Source organism: Peromyscus maniculatus, chromosome 22 (assembly GCF_049852395.1).
Source record: "Peromyscus maniculatus bairdii isolate BWxNUB_F1_BW_parent chromosome 22, HU_Pman_BW_mat_3.1, whole genome shotgun sequence".
Classification (NCBI taxonomy): domain Eukaryota; kingdom Metazoa; phylum Chordata; class Mammalia; order Rodentia; family Cricetidae; genus Peromyscus; species Peromyscus maniculatus.
In genome coordinates, this window is record NC_134873.1 from 16,805,281 (window position 1) to 16,820,937 (window position 15,657).

General features: G+C 48.9%; 1 protein-coding gene and 1 non-coding gene across 2 annotated transcripts in view; both read right to left on the minus strand.

Annotated features, from left to right (window-relative positions):
- Positions 1-15,657, minus strand: part of Cib4 (calcium and integrin binding family member 4) — a 60,897-nt gene that overhangs the window by 21,558 nt on the left and 23,682 nt on the right. The gene's annotated exons all lie outside the window — the stretch shown is intronic.
- On the minus strand, positions 5,406-5,515 carry LOC121825232 (U6 spliceosomal RNA). The gene has a single exon (XR_006067360.1). It is a non-coding gene; the product is annotated as a U6 spliceosomal RNA (small nuclear RNA).

Here is a 15,657-nt window from a genome sequence, read left to right on the forward strand (position 1 = left end):
CAGACAAAATGTGATCAATGACGGGCAGGAACACACCTTTGCCGGGACTCCTCACTTGGGCTTATATACCTCTTGTTATGAACCTGAACCCCATGTCAGGACCCAGAAGGTAAAATAGCTGTTGCTGGATGTCTCTGTCGCTCTTCTCAACGTGACCACGTTGAATAAATCTCCCATTCCTGCTGTTACCTGCCTCTTTAGCAGGCCTCCTGAGGTCAGGTGGTGGAGCCTAGCTCATTAAGGCGGCCAGGGCCCAGGCTCTGACCCTAACAACTCCATCTTCCTTGTCCCCCAGGATCCCCGCCTTTCTATTTCCCAGAGGGATGGCCAGACACTGTGAGGAGGTATCACTTAGAATCTACACAGCTCCAGATGGAGTCTGGTGGAAATGGCCCTGCAGAGAGGTTTCTCAGTACCTGGGGGATGCAGCTGGCTCTCTACCGTGGGCTGGATGACAGAAGGCTGGGGACCCTCCAGCCCAAGTCCTCTGGGGCAGACAGAAGAACAGTCAGAGAGGCGGGCAGAAGGGATTCCTTTTCACCACCCCAGGCCCCCACACCGTCACCATCCCAGGTCTCCACATCTTCACCACCCCAGGCCCCCACACCGTCACCACCCCAGGCCCCCACACCGTCACCACCCCAGGCCCCCACACCTTCACCACCCCAGGCCCCCACACCTTCACCACCCCAGGCCCTGTTTAGTTTACCATGTTCCAGATTTTTTTTAAAAAAATGCTATTAACGCTAACAATCTGAGATCTGAACCCATAAATTTTGGGATGCGTCCAGAGAGTTATCATCTGCGTTCAATTTCACACTCATTTAAGAACCCTCAATCCTCTAAGGGAGGAAGGAAGTGACAATTGACGAAGCAGTGCTTCCATTTCAGGAAGAGCGTGTACCCGAGCTTGAAGGCGTTCTGAGCAACGGGAATATAAACATGTCAGCGCAGAAATTTATACAGGTAGCTCAGCAGCGACATCTCCCTTTTTCCATGATGAGACCGACAAAGATGGAAATAAACCCCAATGCTGGCAGATTTTTTTTTTTTGAAACGGAAACTACAGTTTGTTGATTAAAAAGATTGCGGTCCCTGCCCCTCCCCAAATTAAACGTGTTGTTGTTATTGTGTTTTGTTTCCTAAAAGATCCCCTCAAAGCTGCTGAATGAGAGATTTGATTTTACGATGAAAGTCAGAGGGAAAATATTTGGACTTAGCTTAAAAATATCTCCTTGCCATTTCTCTAGCTAATGCCTAGTCAGAAAGGTTTTTTTACAGTTGCTGGGAAAAAAAAATGCTCATAAAAATATGTCAGTGACTCAGTAATGGCATCATGGATACACTTGGCCTTTTTTTTTTCTCAAGACAGGGTTTCTCTGTGTAGCCCTGACTGTTCTGGATCTCGCTCTGTAGACCAGGCTGGCCTCGAACTCAGAGATCCGCCTGCCTCTGCCTCCAGAGTGCTGGGATTAAAGGCGTGCACTACTAACTGCCTGGTTTTTAAGACTTTATGTTTTTAAAAAGACCTCAAATAATACGATTTCCCTTAAATTTTCTCATTGCTATTTAAATCTTAATGTCTGGTGGCTATCTTTAAACACTCTTTCTTTAAATTTTGTTTTCTTTTTCTTTTATTTTGTGTGTGTATGTGTGGTGCATGTACGTGTTCATGTGGGTGTATACATGTGTGCGCGCACACACACATGTGGAGGTCAGAGGTCAGCAGTGGGCATTTTCTCTTCTTAAAACACATTTGAGATTTATTTTTATTTTGAATTGTGTGTGGGGTGTGTGTGTGTGTGTGTGTGTGTGTGTTACACAAGGGTTCAGGAGCCTTTGGAGCCAGTGGTATCAGGTTCTCCCTGGAACTGGGGTTATAGGCAGTTAGTTATAAGCTGCCCCACATGGATGCCGGGGATGGATCCCGTGGTCTCTGCACGAGCAAGTACACTCTCTTAACCAGAGAGCCATCTCTTCAGCCCTACCATCAGGCATTTCCTTTCACTTTGTTGTTAAAAGATTCCTGTGTTATTTGTTTGGTGTGTATGTGCCTCACGCATGTGCTTCCCTGTTGATGGGGTGTACCACACGTGCGCAGAAGGCTGGGGAGGCAATGGGTCCCCTGGGACCGAGGCTATGGGTGGTTGTGAGCTACAGGGTGGGTGCAGGGAACCAAACCTGGGTCCCCTGCAAGAGCAGCTGGCGCTCTTAGCTGAGATGCTGAGCCGTCTCCAGCCTCCTCCTCCTCTTCCTCCTTAGTTTTCGAGACAGAGTCTCTCCCTGAGCCTGGAGCTCACTAATTGGGTAGGCTGGGTAGCCAGTGAACCCTAGACATCTGCTGTCTCTGCACAACCCTGCCCCAGCTGGGGTTACAGAGGTGCCCCTGACACTGTGCCCTGCTTTGACCTGAGTCCTGGGATCCGAACCCAGGGCCTGATGCTTTTGTGGTGAGTACTTTTAGCAACTGAGCCATCGGCCCTGCTCCTCGTTTTGAATCTTATGTTCTTCTTGATCACCGTTGCCAACTCTTATTAAAAATGATATGATTAGGCCGCGTGATGGTTCAGCAGGTAAAGGTGCGGCTGAGCCAGATGACCTGAGTTCAGTCCTGAGACAGGGGATGCGATTTCAGTCTCTGCGGCCCACGTGGTGGAAGAAAAGCATTGCCTTCCAAAGGTGTCCTCTAAGCTCCACTGATAATCTGCGGCCTGTGCATGTGCACGCACATTCGCACGAGTGTTCGAACACACACACACACCAAATATTAAAAGTAAAACAAAAGTATTATTAATGTATAAGCATTTTTTTTTTCTCATAGTGTTAAAGGTTGAACCTAGGGTCTCATGAAAGTACTTTTACCCCTGAGGGCACATCCCAGCCCTCTTTTTTCACTTTGAAAACTTTCGTTTTGAGACATGTTTTCAATAAGTGGTCCAGGTTGACCTTGAACTCACTGTAGCCCAGGCAGGCCTTAACTTATGATCCCCCTGCTTCCGTCTTCAGGTAACCGTGATTATGCGCCTACACTCCCAGGTCCAGATAGTATATTTTTAAACATGTAAAAGGATCTGTTGAGGAAAGGAGTGGCTGACAGGAGGGGCACAGAGCATCACCCCTCAATTTTGAATAGAGGCCTCAGTTTACCTGGAAAAGAAGAAACTCTGCTTATAAGGTCCTACCTAGTCACAGACATTTGAGTGGATAGATCTCAGGTCCTGGAAGAAGGATGAAACTAAACCTCGTCTCAGTGTCTTTAAAGCTTTTTTTCTCATATGTATCTTAGTCACAGATTGAAAGGCTCAATAATAAGATTGCAGTTCTTCCCAAGTTGATCCATAATGTCACTGCAATTCTAGCTGGAATCTTCCAGCTGCTGTTCTCATGAAAACTGACAAGCCGATTCTCTATGTGGAGATTCAAAAAAGAGTTCAGAACAGCAAAGACAATTCTATGAGCTAGGAAGACCAGGACCAGAGACCTGGGGACTGAGACCATGTGAGATTGATGTGATGTAAGAACAAACGAACCAAGGCCAGAATAGAGACTCCAATACCAGATGTGCGCAATCGACGGTGCAGAAGGCTCCATAATGCGTCCAGAAGGGGAGTCAGCAAGCCCTGGTGCTGGGTTGGTGGACAGTGACATGGGGGAATGATGGATCTTATTCCCTGCCTCACACAAAACTCAAAAGCAGTCCAGGATTGAGCCACGGTCTCATATAGAGGACTAGGAGTCAAACTTCAGAAACATTTTTTTTTTTTAAACCCAGAAGATCTTCTTAACCCCGAGGCAAAGATTGTTTAACAATAGACGAAAGCACTAACCATAGGGGCACCGCCATAAATTTGAGCATACTAAAATTGAAAAATTATATTGTTCAAAAGACATCATTACGAGAATAAAGGGGCAAGCGACAGCAATCAATACCCGCTTCGAGAGATGAATGGATAAACAAGTCGCGACGCAGCTAGGAGATGGAATGCGACTCGGAGAAAGGGAAAGCCATTGATGAATGCCACAAAGCCGAAGATCCTTCAATGGATTTTGCTGAGTGAAGGAAATCAGACTTAAAAGGCTACATATTGAGGCTGGCACAATGCCTGTAACTCTAGTGCTCAGGAGGCGGAAGCAGGAGGATTAAGTGTTCAACCAGGCTAGTCTGCGCTTACTAAGTGAAACCCTGTCTCCAAAACAAACAACAAACAAACAAACAAACAAAGGGGTGAGGAAGGAAGAAGGGAGGGAGAGAGGCTACATATTGTTAGGAATCTATTCCGGAAAATGCGGAGCTATAGGGATGGGAAAACAGAAGAGTGGTAACGATTGGATGGTGAAGGAGATGCTAACTTTAAGGGGCTTCACAAGGAAAGTTTTAGGGTGAAGGGTCTACTCCAGATGGGGTCATGGCGGATGGAGGGGTTGGATTCAGCCTCTCTGCATTTTTGTCTGTGGGTGTGTGGGTGTGTGGGTGTGTGCATACTCCTGCAGGCCGGAGGCGTCGGGTTCCCCTGCAGTCACAGGAAAGCTGCCTAAGGCAGGTGCTGGGTCTGCTGAACTCAGGGCCTCTGCAAGAGCAGTGCTGGCCCCCCACTACTGAGCCTTCTCCCCCCCCTTCCCGCCCCGTCTATGCATTTTCCCCCCCAAAGCCTGGGCACCATCCACCACAGGAGTGAGCTCTCACTGGGTGCAAATTAAAAGCAGTTAACAGCAGGATAGCAGTGAGCTCGGGAGGGAAGCCAGGTCTCCAGCAGATGAAACCATTGCAGTGTGGCCAAAACCTCACTGAAAGAGTAGAGAGAGGAACACTGATCAAGTAGTAACTTCTGAAAAGAGGGTTTCAGTTGGGTTCTGGGGGAGCAAAGAGAATAAGAAATCCACACTGTACTCTGGGGTCCAGGGAAGTTTGTTTCTCATAGGGCTGTGGGAGTCGATCACTCACCAGAGTTCAAAAGATGAATCACAGGTAGGTGAGTTACAATGCAGATACGTTACAAATAAGCAAGGGAGTGGTGTGTGTGTGTGTGTGTGTGTGTGTGTGTGTGTGTGTGTGTGTGTGTGTTTGTGTGTGTTTGGTTCGATAGTCAGGACATCAGCATGAACTCTGTGGCATCTTACTATACGTAAATAGAGAATTAAGACAGCTAAGTACTGATGGGTGACATCAGGGTGTGTGTGTGTGCGTGTGCGCATGCATTTGCAGGTGCACACTGCTCACACATGCATGCATGTGCCTGTCTGAGAAAGTCAGAGGACAAGCTCATCTGTTGCTCCCACATACTATCAACCTTGTTTGTTTGAGACAGGGTCTCTCACAGGCCTGGAATATGCCAAGCAGGTGTGGCCTTTAGGCTGGGAGCTCCAGGGATCTGCCGATCTCTGCTTCCCTGGCCCTGGGATGACAAGTTAATATGGAATGCTTCACAAATTTGTGTGTCACCCCTTGCCCAGGGGCCATATGCTAATCTTCTCTGTGATTTTCCAATTTTAGTGTATGTGCTGCCCAAGTGAGTGCCTGGCTTTTCTTTTAATATGGGCTCTGGGCATTGAACTCAGCTTCCTGTAAAGCAGGCACTTGGCTGACTGGACTGACTCCAAAGCTCCAAATTTCTTGATGTTGATAGGTGTGCCACAGTTCTGTGAAACACAGACATCAGGGAGGGCCGAACAGAATGAAAAGAGACCCTGCCTTCTAAATTCCAGGAGCAAATGGTTGCAGGAAGCAAGCCACATTTGGAAATAAAACTCAAGAAAGGATGAATAACTCCAGCATTGGGTACTTACAATAGAAAATTTGCAATATTAAGCATTGGGGGGAAAAAGATAGTCATGTAAAAAGGCCAAACATTAAGAGCCACATCGGTAGAAAGAAAATCATGTAATGGAAACAGGGTCCAACTCATCTCAAATGATAGAGCAGACATGAACAGTAAAACAACTGTAGTCACATTAGCTATGTTCTAGAAGGTGAAGGAAGCTGGGCTCCATAGTGTAAATTCAGCAGCTACTTGGGAGGCAAAAGCAGGAGGGTTGCCTGAGCCTGGGAGTTTGTGGCCAGCCTGGGCAACAGAGTGAGTCCCTATCTCAAAGTGAGCAAGCAAACATTAGAGAAGAAATGATTTATAAACTGTAACCACACACACTCAAGGTGCTCCACGGATAAATACTCATCAAGACACAGAAAAACCAAATGCTAAAAACTAGTAATAAGATCTAAAAAATAAAAAACAAAAAAAAACAGTGATAAGGAAGACCTAGACAGGAACAAAGACAAAATGACACCAGATTCCTTGTCTGAGCAGGTCAGATGACAATAAAATAATTGTTTTTTTCTGGGGGGAGGCGTGAGATTCTTTTCCTGCTATATTCTATACCTAGCAAAGATGTCCTCCAGACATGAAGGCACAGAGTTGTTTCTTCCCAACAAATAAAGCTGAGAGAACTTGGTAGCAACAGACCAGAGCTAGAAAAAGCATTCCAGGAAGTAATACAGAATAAACAGAAAGAAAATACCAGAAAGAACCTTGGATCTATACAATGGAGTAAAGGACACCAGAAATGAGATGTATGTGAGTGAACAGAAAATTCTTTTGAAAAGAAACAATCCACAATTGCAGTTGGAAATGCCAACATTTCTCTGCCAATAATTGATAGAACAAGTAGATCGTCCCCAAAGTCATGAAGAATGCAAAAGACTGTCAACCAACTGGATGTAATGGATGCTTTCTAGAAAGCTCTACCTCTCACAGCAAATAGACATTTTTTTTTTCCGGAGTGCATTTGGAACATTGACCAAAATAGACCGGATTCTGGGTTAAAAAGCAAGTCACTGAATTTAAGAGGACATAAATCATACAAACTATGTTCTTTGACCATAACTAAATTAAATTAGAAATCAATAACAGAGAAAACATCTTGGAAACCCTCAAAAAAAATGAGAAAATACTTTGAGCTAAACGAATATCCAAAGTTGTGGGGTTTTAGTGAAAATGTAGTGCCTGCAGAGAAATTAGCATTGATAGTGAAAAATAAAAGGGTAACTGAGGTAAGCATTTGAAAGGTCCTTTGCCCGTTGGCTGGGTGAGAGGGTCACTGGCGGGGGGGGGGGGGGTGTAAGTCTACCAGCCAGTGGATGGTGGAACCCATCACCATGCTGCTTCTGAGCTATCTGCTTCCTGGAATGTAGCTGTCCCGGAGGAATGGAAGAGCTTGTTACGGGCAGCGGTGGCATGGGGACCACAGGTTGATGGAGCTCTGTGCTCCCCGAGAGCAGAGGAGCCAGGTGGCCCTTCTGTGTGAGGTTCCTCTTCCATCGACCTCGGCCTGGGAGGAATTCCTCCTTGCTGAGCTGAACTCGTAACAGTCCTTCCGCACCAAAGATGTTCTACCAGAAGGTGGCGGTGTTAGGTCAGAACCACACGGTCAGCTCCTAAACCCAGCACAAAGTGAGTGCCTGCTGTATGCAGATGGGTGGCAGATAGACCCTACCACTCCATTTGACAGTGAGAAGGCAGGGCTCACAGGAAGAACTGGCCCCTGGCTATGGGCCGCGGCCCTGAGGAGCCTCTCGGCCGCTGCTTTGTACAGAGCTAAATCCTTCGGTGATTTAATTAAGCCCCAAGAAACTCTCAAAATCATGTCCCTATGAACAAGGTATGTGGGCCCAAGGCATTACCCAGAATCCCAGGCCCTTGTCAGCTGTCAAGGGCTCCAGAAACAGGACAGTGATAGTGAAAACGTCACTTCATCTGTGGGTGTGAGCGAAGATCATGATCTGAACTCAAGTCCTTGTAGCAAGTGCATTAAGTGTGAATCAACCACGGAACTAGATCCTAGGGGTCCCAGCATGACAGGGAAGCTACCTCTGCCTTTTCTATGAGGCTCCTGGCACTTACAGAAGTCTCTCCAGAAACTCAAAATGCGGGAGAAAGGTCTAAACCAAACACCACACACACACACACACACACACACACACACACACACACACACACACACACACACTTATCTTCAAGGGACATGCAAAGTTAAGATAGAACTGAAGCCTTGCATACCTCTGTGATAACTCTAAGTTACTCAGATAACTGAGAAGGCTACTGAGTCTTCAGCAGGAGGGTAGCATACACAGTGTGGACACACTGGACATAGGGAGGCTCCATGCCTCCAGCTGTAAAGCGAGATTCCATCAGGCTACTCAGAAACGGTCCGCTCTTTGAAAAGAACCGTTTATTGCTGGGGGTTGGAGAAGATGGTTCAAGGGTTAAGAGCATGTGCTGCTTCTGCAGAGGGTCTGAGTCTGGTTCTCGGCCCCCCGTAACTGCCAGGAACTCCACTGACAGGGGGAAATCCAACAACTCCGGCCACTGAGGACAGCTGTACCCATGTGCACATATCCACACACAGGCAAAAAAAAATTAAAACAACAACAAAAAAGAACTATTTCTTTCCAGACCAGGAAGTACCACCCTTGGTAGGCCACAATTGGCTGTGGATAATTGAAACTATGGAAAGGGAAATGGCGGCAGAGCTGGGACCACTGCATACAGCAATGCATGATGGCCTGAGCTAGAACAGAGCCGTGTGTCCTGGGAGGGAGGACAGACGGACAAACAGCCTGGAAGGGGAAAGCAGGAAGAAACAGGGTAAGAACAGGATGGAGGCCGGTTCAGGGAGGAGGTGCAGTCAGGTCCCCCAGAGACCCTATGGCAAAGAGAAGAGGACACAGAGTGAGGCCAAGACTCTCTCCTGCTTCAGGCCCCTCGTGGTGGCCTCTTCTCCCAGATGCCCAGCTTCCACAGGATGAGTGAAACTACGGAGGAGAACAGAAGAGCTGAACATGGACGCGGAAGCCCCCTGGAGGCCCTGACTGTTCCACATGACCTCGCATGCCCATTTCAGAGGCTGGGAATGGGAACATGGAGCTTCACCCTGTTTGTGAGCTTGGAGGGTGGGAACAGAACTTCCAGGAGGGTGGGGGTGGGAACTCGGGGGATGAAGCTGACGCAGGTGGACGCCCTTCTTCTACGTCCAGGCCCCCCCCCCCCCGGCCTCATTCCCACTAATCTCTGCCACAGAAGTTCACCCTTCTTAAAGGTCCTGTGAGAGCTGTCTCTCGGTAACAGATGGGCTGGCAGGGACACGCTGGAGCTACGTCCTGCCGGCAGCTGGAGGCAGATCACTGGTGGGGCAGATACGAGAGCGAGGCAGTAAAAACATTAAATATTATTAAACAACCATGGGCTCACGAGGCCGGAGCCTGGCTCGGGGCCACCAGACCAGTCTCCTCCTAGATTCCAGGCCCATAGATAGGTCACGCTTCCCCGAGGAACCTTCCAGAAGATCCGTCCTTCCCTAAGGTGGAGGTCTAGAACCCTCAGTCTGCAGAAGCTGTCCACAGGAGTTGGGCCTTACGTTGTGGAAGGCTTGGGACACAGTGAACGAAGCAGAGGTTCTAGAAGCAGGCAGTCTCTAAAATGCTAACACACACACACACACACACACACACACACACACACACACACACACACACACACATATATATATATATAATGTAGCCCAGGCTGGCCTTGAACTCTCTGTATGGCTAAGGATGACCCAGATTCTTGATCCTCTTGCCTTTGTCTCCCAAGGTTTGGTATGCTACCATGCCCAGCATAGTATAACTTTTTATTATATTTATTTTTACACACATGTACACACACACACACACACACACACATGTTCTACTGAATGCATATAAAGGGCAAAGAACAATTCCTCTTCTATTACAGAGATCAAACTCAAGGCATCAGACTTGGCAACAAGAAATCCCTTTACCCACCGGGCCATCTCGCCAGCCCCATAATAACTTTTAATTTGATGTCTACGAGATTTTGTTATGTTGCAACTTTGGACCAGCTTATATAGTTTTGGTGTTTTATTTGTACAACCTGAACAGGGAAAAGGATTAAAGAAAGAAATCAAACAAGCCAGTGTCCCTTGCCTAGCCTGATTATCAACATCGACCAAAAACAAGACCAGTAAGCCTTCCACATGTTACAGCTAAGTGTCTGTGTGCAGTGTTATCTTTTTCAGAGACCAGCTCTCACTATGTAGCCGAGGCTAGTCTGGAACTTGCAGCCTTCCTACCTCAGCCTCCTGAATCCTAGGATGATAGGTGTACATTACCACATCTGGCTTCTATTAGCATTTCTAATGAGTCAACCTCACAGTGTCACACAAAATATTAACCAATATTCAAGATTCTGGGTAATAACATAGCAACAAGCTATGTGACCTCAGGTAGACCACAGGGCCTCTCCATTTCCCCATCTATAAAAGGGGCAGAATCAGAACTTTGCCCACAGGTTTTTGTGCAGTTTGAATGAGACCATCTTTGCATTTGGTACTGACAGTAGCATTATAAGCCCGGCCCACATTGCCTGCCTCCTATCAGGATCAAGACCACCCTGTCACAATCAGAACTATGTGGTGTAAGCTCCAATCAGGCCTGTGACTTGAGCCAAGCATGCCAGGATGCAGCTCATGGATTTCACACCTGCCTGTGCATGGCTTCATTCTGCAGAGGACCACAGAGGCATGCACTTGCTGCGGACAGGTCCGAGCCTAAAGGAAGCTTTCATGGAAATCCCAATCCCTTACCACAGTGGCCCTTCCCAGTCAGCCTTCATCAGTTGGCACACATTTCTGATTCTTAAGTTCAGGGATTCTCCACGTGGCCAATGATCAGACAACACAGAAAGCCCCAGTGGCCATCACAAAACCAGGAAATAGCAGGCGAGATCTAGGATACCCTTGGGCTGACTACGCTGGTGGTTCCTGTCCCTACCAGGGCAGAGCCTTCCCCCCAACAAGGAAGGACAGAGCTGGGGACAGGGGAAAGTGACTCTGGGCAGAGAGCAGAAACCCAGCCTGAAAACCCTACCCAGGCCCCTTTTACAAGCAGGTCTTACAGAGACACTGGGCCTGTCACACGGGTACCCTGCTCCCCATGGCTTCTTCTTTGGTGCGCCCTAGCTTGTGATTAACTCCACCTCTGATAGACTGGGTCTCCTTCAGCCATCCCCTGCGACCATTCCTTCCTTCTTTCCAATGTGTGCCACATTCAGTTAAGAAATACATAAACGTATTTCTGTTGGCTGCCCTCTGACGAAGACACGTTTGCCAGAACACCCCATAAAGTGCCGGGATTGTGGGAAGGACTCTCTCTAGTCCAATGCGAAGCTTTGCCATTTCATCTAATGACGAAGACTATAGGAAAACAATTGCTATTGACATTCTGAAGCCACTGGTCCTGGGAGGGTGGGTCCTGTGAGTGGGACGGCCCTCTGCTTGGAGGACTGGCGGGGCGGGGGGGTGGGGGGGGGGTGGGGGGGGGTGGGGGGGGGACAGCTCCTGCCTAAGAGGAAGGAGGGGGAGGGGAGGGGAAGGGCAGATGGAGGAAAGAGAGGGAGCGCGGTTTGGATGGATGCAAGCCTTTGAGATGGGATTCTTCTCTGCAGCCACCCACCCTCTCCTCAGCCCTCTGGGGTTTACTACAGGGCCTGTCTGGGGCAACATTTGTGAATGTCTGTTGAGAGGCCCAGAGTTTGTTTGGGTCAATGTGAAGTGGAGGCTGAAAGGACAGAAGGAGGAACAGGAGCCCCTGGTCTCTGTCCCTTATGAGCACCCCCCCCTGCCACTCCAGGAAGAAGCACAGGAGGCAAGGAGGAGGGAGGGCCGTGTACCCCCCCAAAGTGAGGAATTAATGGGAGAGCTGCTGTGTACCCCACCAAGTGAGGAACTGGTGGAAAGGTGGCTCACAGCCACTGCACGGGTCACAGCCACGTCTCTCCAGTTCTCACCAGGAGCAGGTGGCCCCTGGTGCCCCAGTCGAGACTCTGGGTGCGAGGTCTAGCGCGGCTGCACAGTGAGGTGAATGAGGGCAGTTCCCATGGTACAGCCGGAGAGCTTAATGGCGGTTTCTATGGCTTTCTGGAGAAAACACAACAGAGCTCAGGGCGGCCAATATAAAAATCATTTACGAGACACTGCACCTGTAGTTCACAGGCAGTTCATTCAAATCAGGAGACAAAGTCCGGGAGGAAGCCGGCTGCCCAAGGCCAGCCTGGACATAGGACTCTGAGGAGGTTTCCAGTACAGGCCTTTTGCAGCCCAGGGAGTTAGTTGTCGGTCTGGGCTAGTCTGCTCCCACCCCACCCCCACCCCCCAGTCAGTGCGTCTAGATGGCAGCAATATTGCTTTGCGGCTGTCTGGGGTCACCTGGCCCAGGGCACCCTGGGAGCCCTGTCAGCTCTGTAAGATATAAGTCCCTGTATCCCAAAAAACTCCTCTTGGTGATGGAGCTAAGCAAGAGACACGTGATCCGTTTTGACCTCATTGTGAATCAAGGGATGACAATGGGGTGGGGTAGCCGAGGAGGCTCAGACCTATAACCCTGACCCCCGGGGAGATGGGGCAGGAGGACAGGAGGACGGGAGGTTAGCCTGGCCTGCCGAGTGAACCTTGTCTCAAACAAAACAAAACTCAAATCAAAAACACGGAATTACACCCTAGTCCTCAGTGGAAAATACCCCCTCCGGATGCCTTGGTGATTTGTGTGGTTTTGGTTTTTGTGTTTGTTTTTGGTGTTTGGAGACAGAGTCTTGTGAAACCTTGCTGGTCTTGAGCTTAGGTATGCCACCTAGGATGGTCTTGGTGTCTTCCTGGTCTTGCCTGCACCTCCCAAATGCCAGCGTCACAGATGTTTGCCACCACACCTGTCCTTGCTCCACCCTTCTTCATGCTCCGTGGCTCTCTAAACCCCGTGAAGTATGAACCCAACAAAGGACTTTTTCAGTCCAATATTCTAAGGCCCCGACTTTCTGTCCCCTTTCCTCTCGTCCTGGTGGCATTACCACACTCCCACCAGGCCGTTTTTGATCACTGGTGCCATCGTTTTCTACGGCTCTGATAAAACACTATGACCAGAAGCGACTGCCGGTGGGGGATGGGGAGGGTTAGCTGTCATTAGATAGTGGGTTGTCCATCATCCAGGAAATCAGAAACCAGCAGGCAGGAGCTGATGCAGAGGCCGCGAGGGAGTGCTACTCACTGGCTGGCTCTGTTTGCTTTTGGATACACGCCAGGACCACCTGGCCAGGGCGTGGTCCTACCAAATCAATCACTAATCCATAAAATGTTCCACGGGCCAACCTTTCAAAGGCGTGTTCTTAAGTGAGAGTTTCCCTTCTCAGGTAGCTCTAGCTTGTGCCAAGTTAACAGAAGACTAGCCTGCACACTAAGCGCCTAGCCAGCCGTGAGGTATCACTACCTGGGTATTTATTGGCACCCGCTGTTGACTCAGACCTCTAGGCACCTTGCCCTTTCCACAGTCCTGCTGACCCAGGAAGACAAGGACAGGAAGAAACTCTCCTTCTAAGTTTACCTCCCAGATGCTGCCGCTGTGTATACTACAGCCTAGGCAGTCACTGTGGGTAATTTACACGGACTATGAAAAATCAAGGCGTGATGGAGATGAGCAACTGGACCAGATAAGAGGACACATTGGGAACCTGGCCCCAGGTCTGTCTGACCCATACCTTCCCAGCATGTTCTGGAAGCTCGCCAAAACAAGTGCTGGCCCCAGCTCCTGGGGGACCAGGCAGGAAGGGGCAAGTGTCCGGCGGGTGCCAGCGTCGAGTGCGGTGGGCAGTTGAACCAACCGGTCACATGCAGACACACAGTTCCTGCGTCTTTTCTCGAGGGCAGTGGCCCAGGCTCGCTCACAGCAAGAGATGTTGAAGCTGCGGACCCCAGCCCAGTTCTGGGGTCCCCGTTAACACAGCCACGTCTGAGAATGTTCTTGTTCATGACGTCATCACGAGGGATGGAGAAAGTGGGTCAGAGAACAATAAACACACAGCTCTGGGTTAAAAGTCCATGTGCATGTCCATGTCCCTTTGCGATGATGGCCACTTAAAGAGACGTCTCCAGCCACGTACCACAGAGCTCTCTCTCTCTCCACATTGATTCAAGTTGGGGATATTTAAACACCCCAGTTCTTCATTTTGTGTTTTTCCCTCCCCCCACCAATGCATAAATGTTTTCCCATGTTGTTTCATAGTCAATGCAATTTTCATTTTAATAGCTACTTCGTTCTGGTTCCTAGAGTGGACAGCCCTGTCTATTCACCGCCTCCAAGGAGAAACTGGATGTCTAGACTCAGAAAAATAATTTCAAAAAATGAAGAAAGTAATGCACGAGGATGTTTACTGCGATGTTATTTATAGTAGCAGAAAAATAACTAACCCCTTGAAAGAGCGTTACTGCTCAGCCATGAGGGGAGGGTTTGTTTGGTCAATTAGAACCCAATGTAATTATGCAGCCATCAGGACCACAATCACGCGGGCTATTCAGCAACATGAAAAAAGCATTTATGCCTAATGGGGAGAAAAAAACACAAAATAAAATTGCATCCAGGTACATCTACCATGTTGTAAAATAAAGCATGACCAGGGAAGAAGAGAAAAATAGAAAATGAAAACTTATGTCGTGGTTAATGGGTGGCAAGGAATTGATTTTTTTTTTAATTGTGTTTTACTGACACACTACTCTTAACAATAAATAAAAAAAGCAAACCAGAAAACAACAAGTGTACTAGGAACCCGTTACCTTCCCACGGGGTGCTTCGTTTGCTCATATACAGAGGCTGGGCTCAGGCAGGGCTGGACTCCCCACCTCCAGACCCCATGAGAGGCGGGTGGCCCCTTCTGTTGTTACCGTCTTGGCGGGAGCAACGACATTCTGAAGAGGGACACTTGGTCCCCTCCCTTTGGCTATTGGACTATTGGAAGAATGGAACCCAAGAAATTAGAATTTCCCCCAGAGGCCTCATGCTGGTGGGGGAGGGGCAGTCCAAAGCCTGGTCCTATACAGAGGGGAGCTTGTCCTTTAGATGGATATTTTACAGTTTTGGCAACCATCTTGCAGAAGAGAGCGGGAGCTGAAACAAGGTCCACACCTTGCCCAGGCTACCTGGTTAGCCTCTCCTCTCGCTCTGTTTAAGCCTAAATCGTAGGAGTTACTGAACCTGTTCATCCCACTTCCTAATGTGGCTGCCTTGAATAAATCTCCTTTCCCCACTTCCCGCTATGATTTGTGTCTTTAATTGGTATATTGAGGTGGGGTGGGGAAGCCTGGGTTGTGAGAGCGGCTAGGACTGATGCCTTTGACCCTGAACATTCTAGAAGCGTTGTCAGGGTGGCAGCCGGAACTGGAGTCCTGCTGAGCGGAGAGCTTGGTGAGCAGGGAAGGTCATTGGAACATGACCCATTTCTGTCATTTGTATCAGAGCATCTGTGTTCTACCTTTCCGGAGACTTTCCAAATGGCGAAAGGCGGGGGACCCGTTAGTAGTTCTGATGTTTTCTAGAGGGTTCCAGGAGCCTTACTGAGCCTTGCGCTGGTCCCCTCCTCGTGGTCGCCACCCAGGAAAACTCAGTCTCTCTCCGTTTCCCCATGGCTCCCCGGTACCCAGCCTCTGAAGGAAGAGGACACTCAAGGGAAGAGTATGGACCACATCACCTGCTGCTGTCCTGAGCCTGGGCCGCTCTTCCTGTCCCGGAGGCCGTTTGCCAGGGGAAGAAGAGGCCAGGGCAGATGGCAGGGCTCTGCTTTGTAG